The sequence below is a fragment of the Rhincodon typus genome, chromosome 35, assembly GCF_021869965.1.
Source record: "Rhincodon typus isolate 14 chromosome 35, sRhiTyp1.1, whole genome shotgun sequence".
Lineage (NCBI taxonomy): Eukaryota > Metazoa > Chordata > Chondrichthyes > Orectolobiformes > Rhincodontidae > Rhincodon > Rhincodon typus.
In genome coordinates, this window is record NC_063366.1 from 4,139,606 (window position 1) to 4,154,550 (window position 14,945).

At 41.6% G+C, this 14,945-nt stretch overlaps 1 protein-coding gene and 1 pseudogene across 2 annotated transcripts in view; one reads left to right on the forward strand and one right to left on the reverse strand.

The window, feature by feature from the left end:
• LOC109918143 overlaps nucleotides 1–10,130 on the forward strand; it is a 43,700-nt pseudogene extending 33,570 nt beyond the window's left edge.
• LOC109923694 (zinc finger protein 271-like) overlaps nucleotides 1–14,945 on the reverse strand; it is a 123,201-nt gene that overhangs the window by 97,575 nt on the left and 10,681 nt on the right. The window contains exon 3 of one of the 2 annotated variants that reach the window (XM_048616828.1): nucleotides 1,101–1,261. The exons of the other annotated variant lie outside the window; for it this stretch is intronic. The gene's annotated coding sequence lies outside the window, so the exon portion shown is untranslated. The remainder of the gene's footprint in view (nucleotides 1–1,100; nucleotides 1,262–14,945) is intronic. 2 annotated transcript variants of the gene reach the window in all.

A 14,945-nucleotide genomic window follows, 5' to 3' on the forward strand; every position in this document is an offset into this window, starting at 1 on the left:
GCTGTTTACTCGGTGCTTTGTGCTGAACTGTTTGACTGGAGCTGTGTTGGATATTGAGTGTGTTTATTGGAAGTATTTCCCTTCTGATTTCCAGACTGAGTTTTGTTGATGGTTCATTCCTGAATACAAGGCGAGGTGTCATTATCTGGGAGGTGCAGAATGTCTGAGGATTCTTACTGATTTCCTGTTGTTGAATTGTGTGTGTGTTTGGGAGCTGGTTATTGTAGAGTAGACAATCATTTATGCAGTTCCTTTGGAGGGAATATTGCCTTGGTGAGGTGCTGGGGGAAAAGCGTGGGTGGGTGCAATGCTGAGGAAGTTGGGGATTGTACATCAGAATAGGAGATAATTAATTAGTGTCTTAAGTATGCCCCCCTAATCAATGAGATCAGGGTGATTCTGTGATCAAACTCCATATTCCTGCCCCTCCCCCATCCGTTCAAATGAGGGCACAGCCTCAGGGTGGTGAAGTGTCGACCCTTCAGAACTGAGATGAGGAGGAATTTCTTCAGCCACAGGTTGGTCAATATGTGGAACTCATTCCCCCAGAAAGCTGTGGACAGCAAGTCATTGAGTGTAGTCAAGACAGAGATAACTAGATTCTTGATTAGTAAGGGGATCAAGGGTTATCAGGAGAAGGCAGGAGAAATAGGTCGAGAACCATATCAGCCATGATTGAATGGCAGAGTAGACTGGATGGGCTAAATGGCCTAATTCTGCTCCTGTATCTTATGGTCTTAAGCCTTTGTTGAACAAAATTAGATCAATCTCACTTTTCACATCTTCCATTGATTGTGATTTGAAGTGAATTCAAATGTTTTCCAGACTTGGTGTGTCAAAGTGTTTCCTCATTTCATTCTGAAAGGTCTCGCTCTGATTTTTAAATAATGACCTGGCTCTAGCCTCCCCAACGAATTAAAGTAGTTATCTATATTCACCCTGTCATTTCTCAAAAATGTTGATCATATTACACCTTAACCTTCTAAACTCTGGGGAACTGAACCCTGGTTTGTTTCATCTCTCCTCATAATTGAACCCAAGCTGCATTTCCTCCAAGGTCAGCATCTCCCTTCATACAGTGATGTGTGCAGAACTGCTACCTGTTTTCCAGGTGTGGTCAAACCAGGGCTTTGCGTCACTGAAACATGACTTGAGGATGTGCTGCACTGTCAGAGGGTAGCAGTTAGTGAGGATGCACTCTCAGAAGGCCACATAGTATTCCAGATATGGTCCCACCATGCCCTATGTATGGTTTTGGTCTCTGTGGTGAAGAAAGGGTATAATTGCATTAGGAGCAGTTCAGATAAGATGATTTTGAGAATGAATATGTTAATTTATAAAGAAAGATAATGAAGTTGGTTGTGGCAGTACCCCTTGGATTTTTGGAGAGAGAAAGGTAATCTTGTTGAAACATATAGAACACGGGGTGGATGTTGGTAAGAGGAAACATCCTCCCAAGAAAAACAGAACCAGTAACAGTTTAAAAGTAAGATCTCCCTTCAAGATAAAGAAAGAATTGTATTTTCTCAGACAGCTGTTATTCAATGGATTCCCCTTCTCCAGAAGGCAGCAGAGGCTGTGTCATTGAATGTAGTCAAGATTGAATTAGATAGATTTTTGGCAGACAAAGACATCAAGGGTTATGGGGAAGTGGAGTTAAGACCACAAATCATATTAACACTAGCATGGACCAGTCAGGCAACATAATCTGTTTCTGATCTGCAATTCCATATATGTGAGAACCAATAGGAATACCACAGGTTGAGGGGAGAGGTGAGAATGCAAAGAAGGCTAAGGGGTGAGATGATCAAAATCTTCAAGATATTATTAGGAAAAGACAAGTTAGATAAAAATAAACACTTGTTGGGGATTCTAGAATGGGGAAGCATAGTCTGAGAATTAGAGCTAAACAGTTCAGGAGAGATGTTAGGCAACAGTTCTACGTACAAAGGGTGGTAGAGGTTTGGAATTCTGTTTCACAAAAGGCACTGGATGCTGGATCAGTTGTGAGTTTTAAATCTGAGATAGGTACATTTTTTGTACAGCAAAAGATATATGGGCCAAAGTGCAGGTATATGCAGTTAGGCCACAGACCAGCCATGATCTCATTGAATAGTAGAACAGGCTCAAGGGGCTGAATGATCTACTCCTGTTTCTATTTCCAATGTTGAACTATGGGAAAAGACTAGCAGCTAATGTAAGGAGAAATCAAAGTCTTCAATAGGCATGTTAACAAGGAAGCATATTAAAGGAAGAGTAGGGTTGATCAAAAGGGGATGTACAGACAGAGGCAAGAGCACAGATATTAAGTGAATATTTTGCATCTGTTATTACAAGAGAGGAGGATGCTGCCCAGGCCAGGCTGATAGACAAAGAAACTATGTCACTGGAGATGTTCAAAATTAATAACGAAGAAGTCTTGGATAGATTGTTGGCACTCAGATTTGAAAAGATACCAGGCGAGATCTATCCAAGGATTTTGAAGGAAGTGAGGATAGAAACTGCAGGTGCTGTAATCTTTCAGTCTTCCCTGGTCTTGGGGGAGTTGTCAGAAGACTGCAGGATTGCAAACAATTCAGCCTTGTTCAGGAAAAATTTGTAAGGATAATCCCAGCAATTACAAACCAGCCAGTTTACCTTCAGTGGTGAGAAAATTTCTCGAACCAATTGTTTGGAATAGAATCAGAAGTCATATTGGAAAAGGTAGGTTGATTAGAAAGAGTGGGCATGGATTTCTAAAGTAGAAATCATGTTGAACTAACTTGGAATTTTTTGAAGAGGTAACCAAAAGGCTTGATAAGGGTAATGCTGTTTATGTGATATACAGGAGTTCCAAAAGGTGTTTGTTAGTGACACATAACAGGCTTGTGTGGAAAGTTATAGGTCATGGTATAAAAGGGACAGTAGCAAGTAAATACAGTAAACAGTGGATACAAAATTGGCTGAGTGATAGAAAACAGAGAGTAATGGTTAATGGGTATTTTTCAAACTGGAAGCAGCTTTCGGACAGGGCTCCCACATTTTGGGCTGTCACAAGGATTTGCTAATCCAGGAGTCTGTCAGTCATGGTGAAGATGCATGTATTGATTTTCCTTCTGCTCAGTGTTGCTTCTGAGGTCTGCCTATGGTGAATATTTAGTTAGTTGGTATGAAGGGTAATTGCTCAGGGTTGTGGAAGGGTTGGGATAGGGCCATGATTTGGCATTTAATAACCATGATGTAGGGATGCTGGGGTCAGCATTCCATTTTTCTTCTGTGCAGATCTCAAGTCCAGAACTGGACATCAATGCGGTGATCCACAGCTGACACTGAATGTTGGAGCAGCTGTGCACGTGCAGTTGAGAAGGAACATTGGCTGGGTGAGGGGGCTGAGGGCCACAAATGTAAAAGAAACAAGATGGCATGAAGGTGGACCTTTTAACCAGCTTGCCTCTACACTTCAATATCCATGTTCTCCTTCAGTCTGCATTCAGTGGCAGCAGACCTGACTTAATTGGATACTTTGTACTGAGGTGGGTCTAAAAGGTCAGGAAATTTCCCACAAGCTATTTGTTTTAGTAGCCAAAATCTGGTCCACAATTCTGACAAAGGATCACTGGAATCAAAATGTTAACTCTGTTTCTATCTCTCCACAGTTGCTGCCAAACCTGCTGAGCTTCTCCAGAAATTTCTGCTTTTAAACAGTCTGGATTGTTAATCCAGCTCCACAGCATTTCAATTGTCATATCTAGAGACACATTTATTGAAATGTCTTTTTTGCCTTAAAGATTTTACCTGAAGACCTTACCATTTAGTGTATCTAATTTCCCAAAATTAACCAGAACCCTTCAATCAGCTACACTGAAGCAATATTTCCTCAGCTGTAGCAATTCCTGCTAAGTCTCATTTCTTTGAATAAATTGAAAATAGTAGGTGAAATTTCTACATAAACACGGATTTTTTTTTTTTTTTTTTTAAAAACATTAAACACGTTCAAGGGTAAAACTGGTCTTCACCAGCACAACTTAATCTCATAGTGAATTGATAACCAATTTTACACTGCACCCAATTGTCTTTTCCATTCCCTCGTGATGTCTGGGAAGATGGGGGTGTGGATAGAGGGAAGAAAGGAGCTACATTGTCTGTTCCTCGTCACTATCTAGTGACCCTGCTGGAAACAAAAAGGTTGTGTGACGGTCAAGTGAAGAAGAAGAAGTATTTGGATATGATTCCCACACTGGCAAATTGCAATGGCACTCACCGAGTTTCTAACTGAGGAGTCAGCCCCTTCAGCAAAGCAGGAGTGGCAGTTGGAGGAAATCATGTTTCCATTTCCTGTTTTACAGAAGGATTGCACCGTACTACACCAGAGAATCAGTGAGGATAGACACCACAGATAGATCCTGACCATCACCCAAGAAACGACTGCACAACTGTGGGAAGACATCCAGCCCCTTTGCAACATTGCTGAACACAGAAGGTTGGGCAGTGAAACCATCATCTGAAAATCAGTCACGTCAGGGGAGCTTTGACATATCATCAGATCTGAAAATGGTCAGTAGTGTGGAGCCTTCCATCAGAACCAACCTTTCCGAAGGTTTGGCTGTGGGTGATCAGTCAGGGTGAGGCTGTGAAGAAGTGAGTGGCTTCAAGTGTGGTGAGAGCGTCAGTCAGTCAGTCATTCCTAGAGCTTCATGAACCACTGACTCATTTGTACAGGTGACAGGCTGTTCAAATGTGAGGTCTATGAGAAGGGCTGCATAGGATCTCCTAACACAAGGTGCATTTGTTATCCGACATGTTAACACAGGGCAGCTTCATGGAAGAGAAACCGTTCAAATGTGAGGTCTGTGACCGAGCTTTCAGGAAGTCTTCGGCACTTGTGCAACACCAACGCATTCACACAGGGGAGAAACCATTCACATGTGAAGTGTGTGACAGATCCTTCTCACAATCATCAAATCTCCGTGTGCACAAGTGTATTCAGAAAAATGAGAATCTATTCACCTGTAAGGTGTGCAACAAATCATTCTCGCAGTCATGGACCCTCCGTGTACACCTGCGTATCCACACAGGGGAAAAACCTTTCACATGCAGTGTGTGCCACAAGTCGTTCTCACAGCCATCGACTCTCCGCGATCACCAACGCATTCACACAGGCGAGAAACCATTCATGTGTGAAGTATGTGACAAAACATTTAGACAGTCATCAAACCTTCGTGAACACCAACGTATTCACACCGGGGAGAAACCATTCAAGTGTGAGAGGTGCAATAAATCCTTCTCGTGGTTAACAAATCTCCGTGCACACCAACGCATTCACACAGGGGAGGAAGCAGTCAAGTGCGAGGTGTGTGACAAAGTGTTCACACAGTTAAGGAGTCTCCTGCTACATCAGACAACCCACACAGGGGAGAAACCCTTCAAGTGTGAGGCTTGTGATAAAGGTTTTGCAACATCTTCAACCCTCCTGATACACCAGAGGATTCACACAGGGGAGAAACCCTTCAAATGTGAATTCTGTGAGATGGCTTTCAACCAAACCTCTGATCTTTTGAGACACCAATTGATTCACACAGGGGAGAAACCTTACAAGTGTGACTTGTGCGACCGAACCTTCACACAGTCATCGACACTCGGCAGACACAGACGCATTCACACTGGGGAGAAGCCGTTCAAGTGTGAGATGTGTGACAAATCATTCTCAGATTCATCGCATCTCCACAGACACCGACGCACTCACACTGGGTAGAAACCTTTCACGTGTGAAGCGTGTAACAAGTCATTCTTGAGATCATCAAACCTCCGCACACACCAATGCATTCACACTGGGGTGATGCCGTTCAAGTTTGAGGTGTGTGGCAAGGGGTTTGCAGAATCATTGACCTTGCAGAAACACTGGCATGTCCACACAGGGGAGAAACCATTCACATGTGAGTGTGTGACAGATCATTCTTACAGCTAGGAAACCTCTGTGTACACAAATACATTCACAAAAGCGAGAATCTCTCATCATGCTAGGTATGCAAGAAATCATTCTCTGACTCATCATCCTTCTGTGCACACCAACACATGCAGAGAGGAGAACCTTTCCCCTGTGAGATGTGCAAAAATATTTCTGGAGTTTGTCAGACCTTATATTCCATCAGGGGATCCACGCAGAAGAGGAAGCCTTCAGTTGTGAAGTTTTAACTGCAAGAAGCTGAACCAGTTTGGACACAGTTGTTTTCCTGGTGTTGTAGATACTCATTTCATGGTGCACGTGTTTGTTTTTAGTTTCCAGGTTTACGTGATAGAATATTCTTGTAGGGTGAATGGATAAACAAAGGGATATTTTGCTACAATTGTACAGGGCATCAATGAGACCACTTCTAATGTATACGGTGTACAGTTTTGGTCTCTATAATTAAGAAGGTATATAAATGCAACAGAAGTAGTTCATTGAAGATTCACTCAGGGTTATAAGCAAATTTGGACAGATAAAGCTTGTATCTACTGAGTTTGGAAGAATGAAAAGTTACTTCATTGAAACGAATAAGATCCTCCGGGGACTTCACAGAGCACAGGCCAAAAAGATGTTTGCCCTTTTGGGCAAGAAATACAGGATCTCCCATTTATGATGGAGATCAGGACAGATTTCTTCTCTCAGAATTCAGGAGTCTGTGAAACTCTCTACCTCAGAAGAGGTGGAGGGAGAATGATTGAATATTTAAAAGCAGAGATTGCTAGATTCTTGAGTAACAAGGAAGTCCGAGATTGTTGGTGATAGCCGCAACTCCAGTTTTTGGCCTACAGATAAATTAGCCATTTAGTTCTTAAATAAGAACCAAATAGCCTGTTCCTGTTTTCAATGCATCTATTTATATTAATGTTGAACTGACATGAGAACATAACTAGGAGCAGGAGCAGGTAAATCAGTCCCTTGAGCTTGCTCCGCCATTTGATCCGATCATGGCTTACCTCAACTCTGCCTCAACTCCAATCTCTTGTCCATTCACCATAACCTTCGACCGATTACTAATTAAAAATCTACCTCCTCAAATGTACTTAATGTCTGGCATCCACTGCATTCTGGACTGCTGAACTCCACAGATTTATGACCCGTTGAGGCAAGTAAATTCTCATCTCTGTTTTAAATCTGCACCCTTTAGCCTAAAAGTATGACTTCTTGTTCTAGATTGCCCCACGAGGAAACATTGGTTCTACATTTGCTTTGTCAATCCTCTTCAGCATCTTATGTATTTAATTAGATGTTCTCCTTCTTCTAAACTCCAAGCAGTACAGGCCTAAACTGATCAATCTCTCTGCACAAGACAAATCCCACTTATCTCTGGAATCAGTCTCGTGAACGTCCTCTGAACATCCTTCCTGAAGTATGCAATACTCAGTGTACAGTCTCACGAATGCCTTGTATGGCAGCAGCAACACTTCCCCACTTCTAAATATTTTTAATCAACCTGTTCAGAGATGTTATGACGCACCTCTGGAGCAGGTGGGACTTGAACCCAGGTCTCCTGGCCCAAAGGTAAAGGATTCTACCACTGCACGTACTTTTATACTATATTCCTTTAGCAATAAGTGCCAAAAAATTCCATTTGCCTTCCTTATTATCTGCTGTACCTGCATCCTAGTTTTCTGCTATTCATGCACGAGGACACCCAGATTAATAAATGGAGAGGCAATGGCCGAGCCATGTTACTAGACTGTTAATCCAGAGACCCTTGTCATGATCTGGGGACCCGGGTTCAAATCCCACCACAGCAGATGGTGTAATTTGAATTAAATAGAAAACTTTGTAATTAAATGTCTAACGGTGATCATAAAACCATTGTCAATTGTTGGGAGAAACCCATGTGATTCACTAGTGACCTTCAGGGAAGGAAACTGCCATCCTTACCTGATCTGGTCTACAGCGATGTGGTTGACTCTTAACTGACCTCTGGGATTGGTAATAAAGTGCTGACTTAGCAGCAACGCCCTTATCCAGTGAATGAATAAAAACAATCCCTCTGCACCGAAGCACTCTGATGTTTCTCTCCATTCGTTATAATAGGTTGATTTTTGATTCCTCCAAACAAACTGGATAACCTCACACTTAATCAGTGTTAAACTGCATCTGCCAGACTTTGACCCATTCACTTAGTCTATCCATATCCATTTGTAAATTCCTTATTTCTTCACTGCAACTCACTTTCCTACCTATTTTAATGTTATGTTCAAATCTGGCTACAGTATCTTCTATCCCTGCATCCAAGTCATTAATATAGATTTGTAAATCGTTGGGGCCCAAGGACTGAACCCTTTGTTACAGCATGCCAACCAGAAAAAACAACTCATTTATCCCGACTCTCTGCTTTCCATTAGTTAGCCAATCTTCTGTTCAAGTTCATAATTACCCCTTATCTCACGTGATCTTACCTCATGTAAGAACCTTTAATGCAGGACCTTATCAAATTCCTACTGGAAGTCCAGATATACTACATTTACAGCACTTCACCTGTTACATTTTCAAAGGACACTAGCAAATCAATCAAGCATGATATACCCTTCATAAAATCATGCTGATTCTGATGGACTGTATTTTGACTTTGCAAATATCTTCTTTAATAATAGATTTTAAAAACTGACAGATGTTAAACTGACAGGTGTGCAATTTCCTACTTTCTGCCTCTCTCCCTTTTTGACTAAGAGTGTTATATCAGCATTTTTAAATCCACTGAAATACTCTCTCGCATACAGGGAATTTTGAAATATTATAACCAATGGCTCCACTATCACTGCTGGCATTTCCTTTAAGACCCTAGGATGTAGGCTGTCAGGCCCGAGGGACTTATCTGCCTTCATTCCCAATTGTTCACTCAGTACTTATTCCCTAGTATGAGTATTCTAAGTTCCTCGATTTCTATAACCTTTGCATTGCCTGTTACTATTAGGATGATACTAGTGAACTCCACCATGAAAACAGAAGCAAAGTGTCTCAGCTATTTGTGATCCCCATTATTAAGTCCCCAATGACATCCTCCAAGGGATCAACATTCACTGTAGCTACTTTCTACCTGTTTATATACTTTTAGAAGCCTTTGCTAACTGATTTTATATTTTGCGCTATTTTTCTTTAATAATATACCTTTGCTCTTTTATGACTTTTTTAGTAACCTGTTGTTGATCTTTACAAGTTGTCCAATCTTTCAGCCTACCACTTGCCTTTGCAATAATGGTATGCCTTATATGGTATGTCTTTGTATTATCTTTAGCTTCCTTGCTTAGCCATGCATGTTTTTAACCCTCTCCTACAAATCTTTCTACCTTTCTGGAATACATCTTCATTGGAAACAATTCAGTATCTCCTTAAACATCTGTCTGCTCATCAACCTTACCTTTTAGTCTTCCTGCCCAGTCCACTAGGCTGGATCTGTCCTTTGTAATTACCTTTGTTTTATTCCAGAATGCTGGTGTGGGACTCGTTTCTCACCTTTAAAACTGTATTTGAAATTCTAGCATGCTATGATCATTCTTCCTGAGAGGATCCTTTTCTGTGAAATCATTAATCCAACTTCATTACACAATACCAAATCCAGAATAGCCTGCTCATCAGTGGTTCCGCAACATATTGCTCCAAGAAATAATCTGATACATTAAAATGAACTCATTAAGGCTATCCTTGTCAATTTGAATAATTCAGTTAACAGGAATATTAAAGTCACCCATGATAATTACTACATCTTTCATACAAACCCCAATAATTCCTGGTTTTTACTGGGCCCCTCTGAAGGAATACTGTTTAGGGACCTCTGCATTACTCCCACCAGGGACAGAGATATGGATTCCAGTTGGATGACTTACAAACAGCAGGTGGGCGCACTCAGCTGGAGAGCAGTAGATATGGTGTCTGCACTTCTTGCAGTAATGATAGTCCAAAGAGCTATTATCTTTTGGGAGTTCAAGTTAAATTTGCTTAAAAACAGTGAGCCTTGAAAGGCTGTAAAACCCATTTACTTTATCAGATTAAAGAAAAATTGTACATTTTCAAAGCCAAAAAAATTGAATTGATTGAAGGAGGGATGAATTGTTAGCACCAAAATAGCCATTTGTACTGATATCTCAAAAAAAAAAAAAAATTTAAAATGTTTGCACATAGAAACTGAACTTAACAAGGATACACGCACAACTAAGGAAGATTAAAAAAAAGTTAACCTAACTGAGTCTTGCTTTGCAAAGTTTAAAGATGAGAAAGGGCTACAGACAAGGAAGCCCATGAGGTTGAAAAGCTAAAATAAGCACAAATTGTTTCAAAAACTGAGTTTAAATTCATCTGTTCAGAAAATTGAAACATCTTTTTCATTGTCAGAACGCTGGACTTTAAGCATTGTAAGAAGAAAGTGTTTAGAAAACATTACAAAAGGCGCTATTTTACATCTTAGATTGGACATGGACATGATGACCTTGTGAAGTTGACTGGAGAATGGGGGGGTGGGGTGCGGGGAGGTTTATTGTGTGTATTGCATGTGACTGGATCATTATTAAAATATATAAAACATTACAGGTTATAATATTATGCATGATGTAAATGAAAACCCATCATGTGACATTTTAATTTTCTTCCAGAAGGGAAGTGTTGTGAATACCTAGTCCATCATTCATGTATTGTGGAATGTAAATTTTAGTTTCAGGATTATAATTTTTAAGCTTGAAGGTTAGAATGGTCAGAAGGGATAGAGCTATAAATCAGGAGGTCTTAGCTGGAGAGCTGGATGTAGGATTTTGAAAATAAATTTTCAGGAGTACTATTTTTAACTAATATTCATGCAGTTTATTAAACCAATTTTTGAAATAGTTCAGTTTGAATTTCTGCTCATCAGACGAAATGTTGAAGGCAGCCTGAGAACAGGAAAGGAACTGCTTGCGAGATACTGTTTTTGATTAACTAAAATGACCTTAAAGATGTCAGAAAAATGTCTAGGTTCAAGCAGTTGTATCTGTCTTAATTACACAATGAGGCCTCTTCGTCAGTTTTAAAGAAATAAGCAAAAGGTTTGAACTTAACAATTTGAAATTACAGCAAACTTGGTTTTAATTGGCACTCTCGATAAACCAGCAAAATTATATACATGAAATACCGGAATTTACTGTGTTATTGCAATCTCCACGATGTCCATTGAGGGTTTGAGTGAGAAGGCTCTAAGTAAATTTATTTAAGGGAAAGTTGCATTATTATTTTAGTAATTTATGCTGTAAATAATGTATAACAATGCTGGTCCCAAAGGTGCTGGTTAATAAAATGTTTGATGTCATACGATACCTCAGCTTTAATCAAGAACCGTGTATTTTAATTAGGATTTAGCTCACTAACTGCTTTGATTTATTAACCATATCTGTAGGACAGAACAGCTACATTTTAAAAATACAATCTTTCCTGACACCTTGCTTGGAATTAATGCAAAGAACTGTTCTCACATTCTTACTGATGGAATAGTTTAGCATGTTAATGTCAATTGTCCACAATAGTTTGTATTTTGATGAGGATGTAACTCTTTGCACAAATGCAGTACATATGTAAGGAATATGTACATTTGTTCACAATGCACTGCGATCTCCAGGGGCCTTAGAAATAGGATATAGACATCTGCCTAACCAGAGGACAGGGCCTGCAAATGTGGAGAGACACCAGATGACTTCCAAATGAGGGATGGGGAATCTTTCAGTTAAAATGTGGAAACTCAAATGTCTTTCTTGACATTGTTTGACTTGTGCTTCCGTATTACAATTCTCCCGAGACACAGTTCCAAGACAGAAGAAGAAGAAAGACTTCAATTTGCTGCCAGCTTTCGCCAAAACCCAAGCCCTCAAAAATTCCACTCTGTCTTTACTGCTTTTTGTTAACTATATTTAACATCTTACTTCAACAATTATACTTCATTCACAAACACTGGTTATTGTTTTCTTGACAACAAGGTGCAGGGCTGGATGAACACAACAGGCCAAGCAGCATCATAGGAGCAGTGAGGCTGACGTTTCGGGCCTAGACCCTTCATCAGAAAAGGGGGAGGGGAAGGGGGTTTTGAAATAAATAGGGAGAGAGTGGGAGGCGGATAGAAGAGGGATAGAGGAGAGGATAGGTGGAGAGGAAACAAACAGGTCGGAGAGGCGGGGATGGAGCCAGTAAAGGGGAGTGTAGGTAGGGAGTTAGGAAGGGGATAGGTCAGTCCAGGGAGGATAGACAGGTCAAGGGGGCGGGATGAGGTTGGTCGGTAGGAGATGGAGGTGCGGCTTGAGGTGGGAGGAAGAACAGGTTAGGGAGGCAGGGACGAGCTGGACTGGTTTTGGGATGTGGTGGGGGGAGGGAAGATTTTGAATCTTGTGAAATCCACATTGATACCATTGGGCTGCAGGGTTCCCAAGCGGAATATGAGTTGCTGTTCCTGCAACCTTCGGGTGGCATCGTTGTGGCACTGCAGGAGGCCCAGGATGGACATGTCATCTGAGGAATGGGAGGGGGAGTTGAAATGGTTCGCGACTGGGAGGTGCAGTTGTTTGTTGCGAACCGAGCATAGGTGTTCTGCAAAGCGGTCCCCGAGTCTCCGCTTGGTTTCCCCGATGTAGAGGAAGCCACACCGGGTACAGCGGATGCAGTATACCACATTGGCAGATGTGCAGGTGAACATCTGCTTGATGTGGAAAGTCTTCTTGGGGCCTGGGATGGGGGTGAGGGAGGAGGTATGGGGGCAGGTGTCGCACTTCCTGCGGTTGCAGGGAAAAGTGCCGGGTGTGGTGGAGCTGGAGGGGAGTGTGGAGCGGACAAGGGAGTCACGGAGAGAGTTGTCCCTCCAGAAAGCAGATAAGGGTGGGGAGGGAAAGATGTCTTTGGTGGTGGGGTCGGATTGCAGATGGTGGAAGTGTCGGAGGATGATGCGTTGGATCCGGAGGTTGGTGGGGTGGTACGTGAGGACGAGGGGGATTCTTTTTTGGTTCTTATTGCGTGGACGGGGTGTGAGGGATGAGGTGCGGGAGACACGGTTGAGGGCGTTCTCGACCACTGAGGAGGGGAAGTTACGGTCCTTGAAAAACGAGGACAACTGAGATGTACGGTTGGTCAGGCACAACTGAGATAAAACAAAGTAAAATTACCATAGCCCTACTCTCTCGCGAGAGCGAGGATTGGTGGTGGTTTAACCTGAAGGTCACCATGCCTCAGATAAGAGGAGAGGTCGAGAAGAAGATTCCATCATGATAACGTTAGTCGGTGCAGGAATTGAACCCATACGCCAACCATCCGGCCAACTGATCAAACCAAACCCTTACAACTGAGGATCCCATTATTGTAAATTAAGAATTCAGAACAGTATTTTATAAATCAAAATATTCAAATTCTTACATTGCATCCAAGCCATATTCTCTTAAAGTTGTCGACTTAAGCTACCATTTTTCCTGCCGACCTTTCATTACAGCCTATTCAACCCAGAACCATTTTCATGTTGGCTTTCTCACAGCTTATTATTACCCTGGACTGTTTTGTCTTTTTTCATAGTGAACCTAACTTTATGATTGAATGATCATTGCCCTCTAAATGTTCTTCCAATGAAATATGATCCACTTGGCTCACCTTATTCCCAAGAACCACATCAAGCACTGCCTCCTTCTCAATGGATTTGAAATGTAGTGCAAAAGGGCTCTAGGAACACTTGCCCCATGTCCTTTGCACCAGCACAACCCCAGTCTACATTCAGATAATTGAAATCCCCAATCATAACTACTCTATATTTCTTTCCCTACCTGTATTTTCTTGTATGTTACTCTGCTTCATTTCCACTGTGTTTCAGCTATAGACTACAACCAGTATGTTTAATTTTTTGATCTTCAGTGCCAGCAAAATAGATTCTGTCCTTAATCCCTCCAGGATAATGTCTGTCTCTGGCACAGTAGAATTATAGCGGTCTACAACACAATAGGGTTTCTGGCTCTACCACCCTTACAGGCAGTGAATTCCAGACTCCACTGCACTCTGGGTGAAAAATAAATTCATCACAACCCATCTAAACCTTCTGCTCCTTAAATCAATGCCTTCTGGTTATTGATCCCTCACCAAGGGGAAGAAGTTTCCTACCTATCCTGTCATTGCTGCCATAAATTTTATTCATCACAATCATGTTCCCCCACTCATACCCCTCCACTCCAAGGCAAACAACTCCAGTCTATCCAATCTCTCTTCATAATTGAGACTCTCCAGCCCAGGCAACATCCTGGTAGATCTCTTCTGCAGTGCTATCACATTTTCCATATAATTTGGATTCCATAACAGCATTCAATATTCTAGCTATGGCCTAACCAACATTCTATACAGTTACAGCATCACCTCCCTGCTCTTACAGTCTATGCCTTGACTAATAAAGGCAAGTATACCATATGCCTTCAGAACCTCTTTATCCACCTGTCCTGATACCTTAAGGGACCAATGTACATGTACACCAAGGTTCCTCTGATTTTCATTGCTTCTCAGGATCCTACCATTCTTCATGTATTCCCTTGCCTTGTTTGTCTTGCCCAAGTGTATCACCTCACACTTACCATGATTGAATGTTTTTCTTATCCAACAATTCTATTCTTCCACCTTTTCCTCCTTTCCTATCTTTCCTGAACATCTTGTACCTTTGGGCTGGGTGTCTGTTATAGCCACAAAATCATATTTTATTGTCATTATTCTCAGGCGAACATTTTCTTCCTGTCTACTCTGTCCAGATGCTTCATTATTTTTAAAACCTCGATCACATCTCTCAACCTTCTCCAAGGAAAACAGTCCCAACTTTTCCGCAGAGAGACTGGAGCTGTTGTTCCTGAAATTATTCTCCTGAATGTTACTGCACCCTCTCAGGAGAGGAAGCTGCAAGAGACAGGAGGAAGTGGGGGGGGGGGGGGGGGGCAGGGTCTCTGCGGAAAAGTTGGGACTGTTTTCCTTGGAGAAGGTTGAGAGA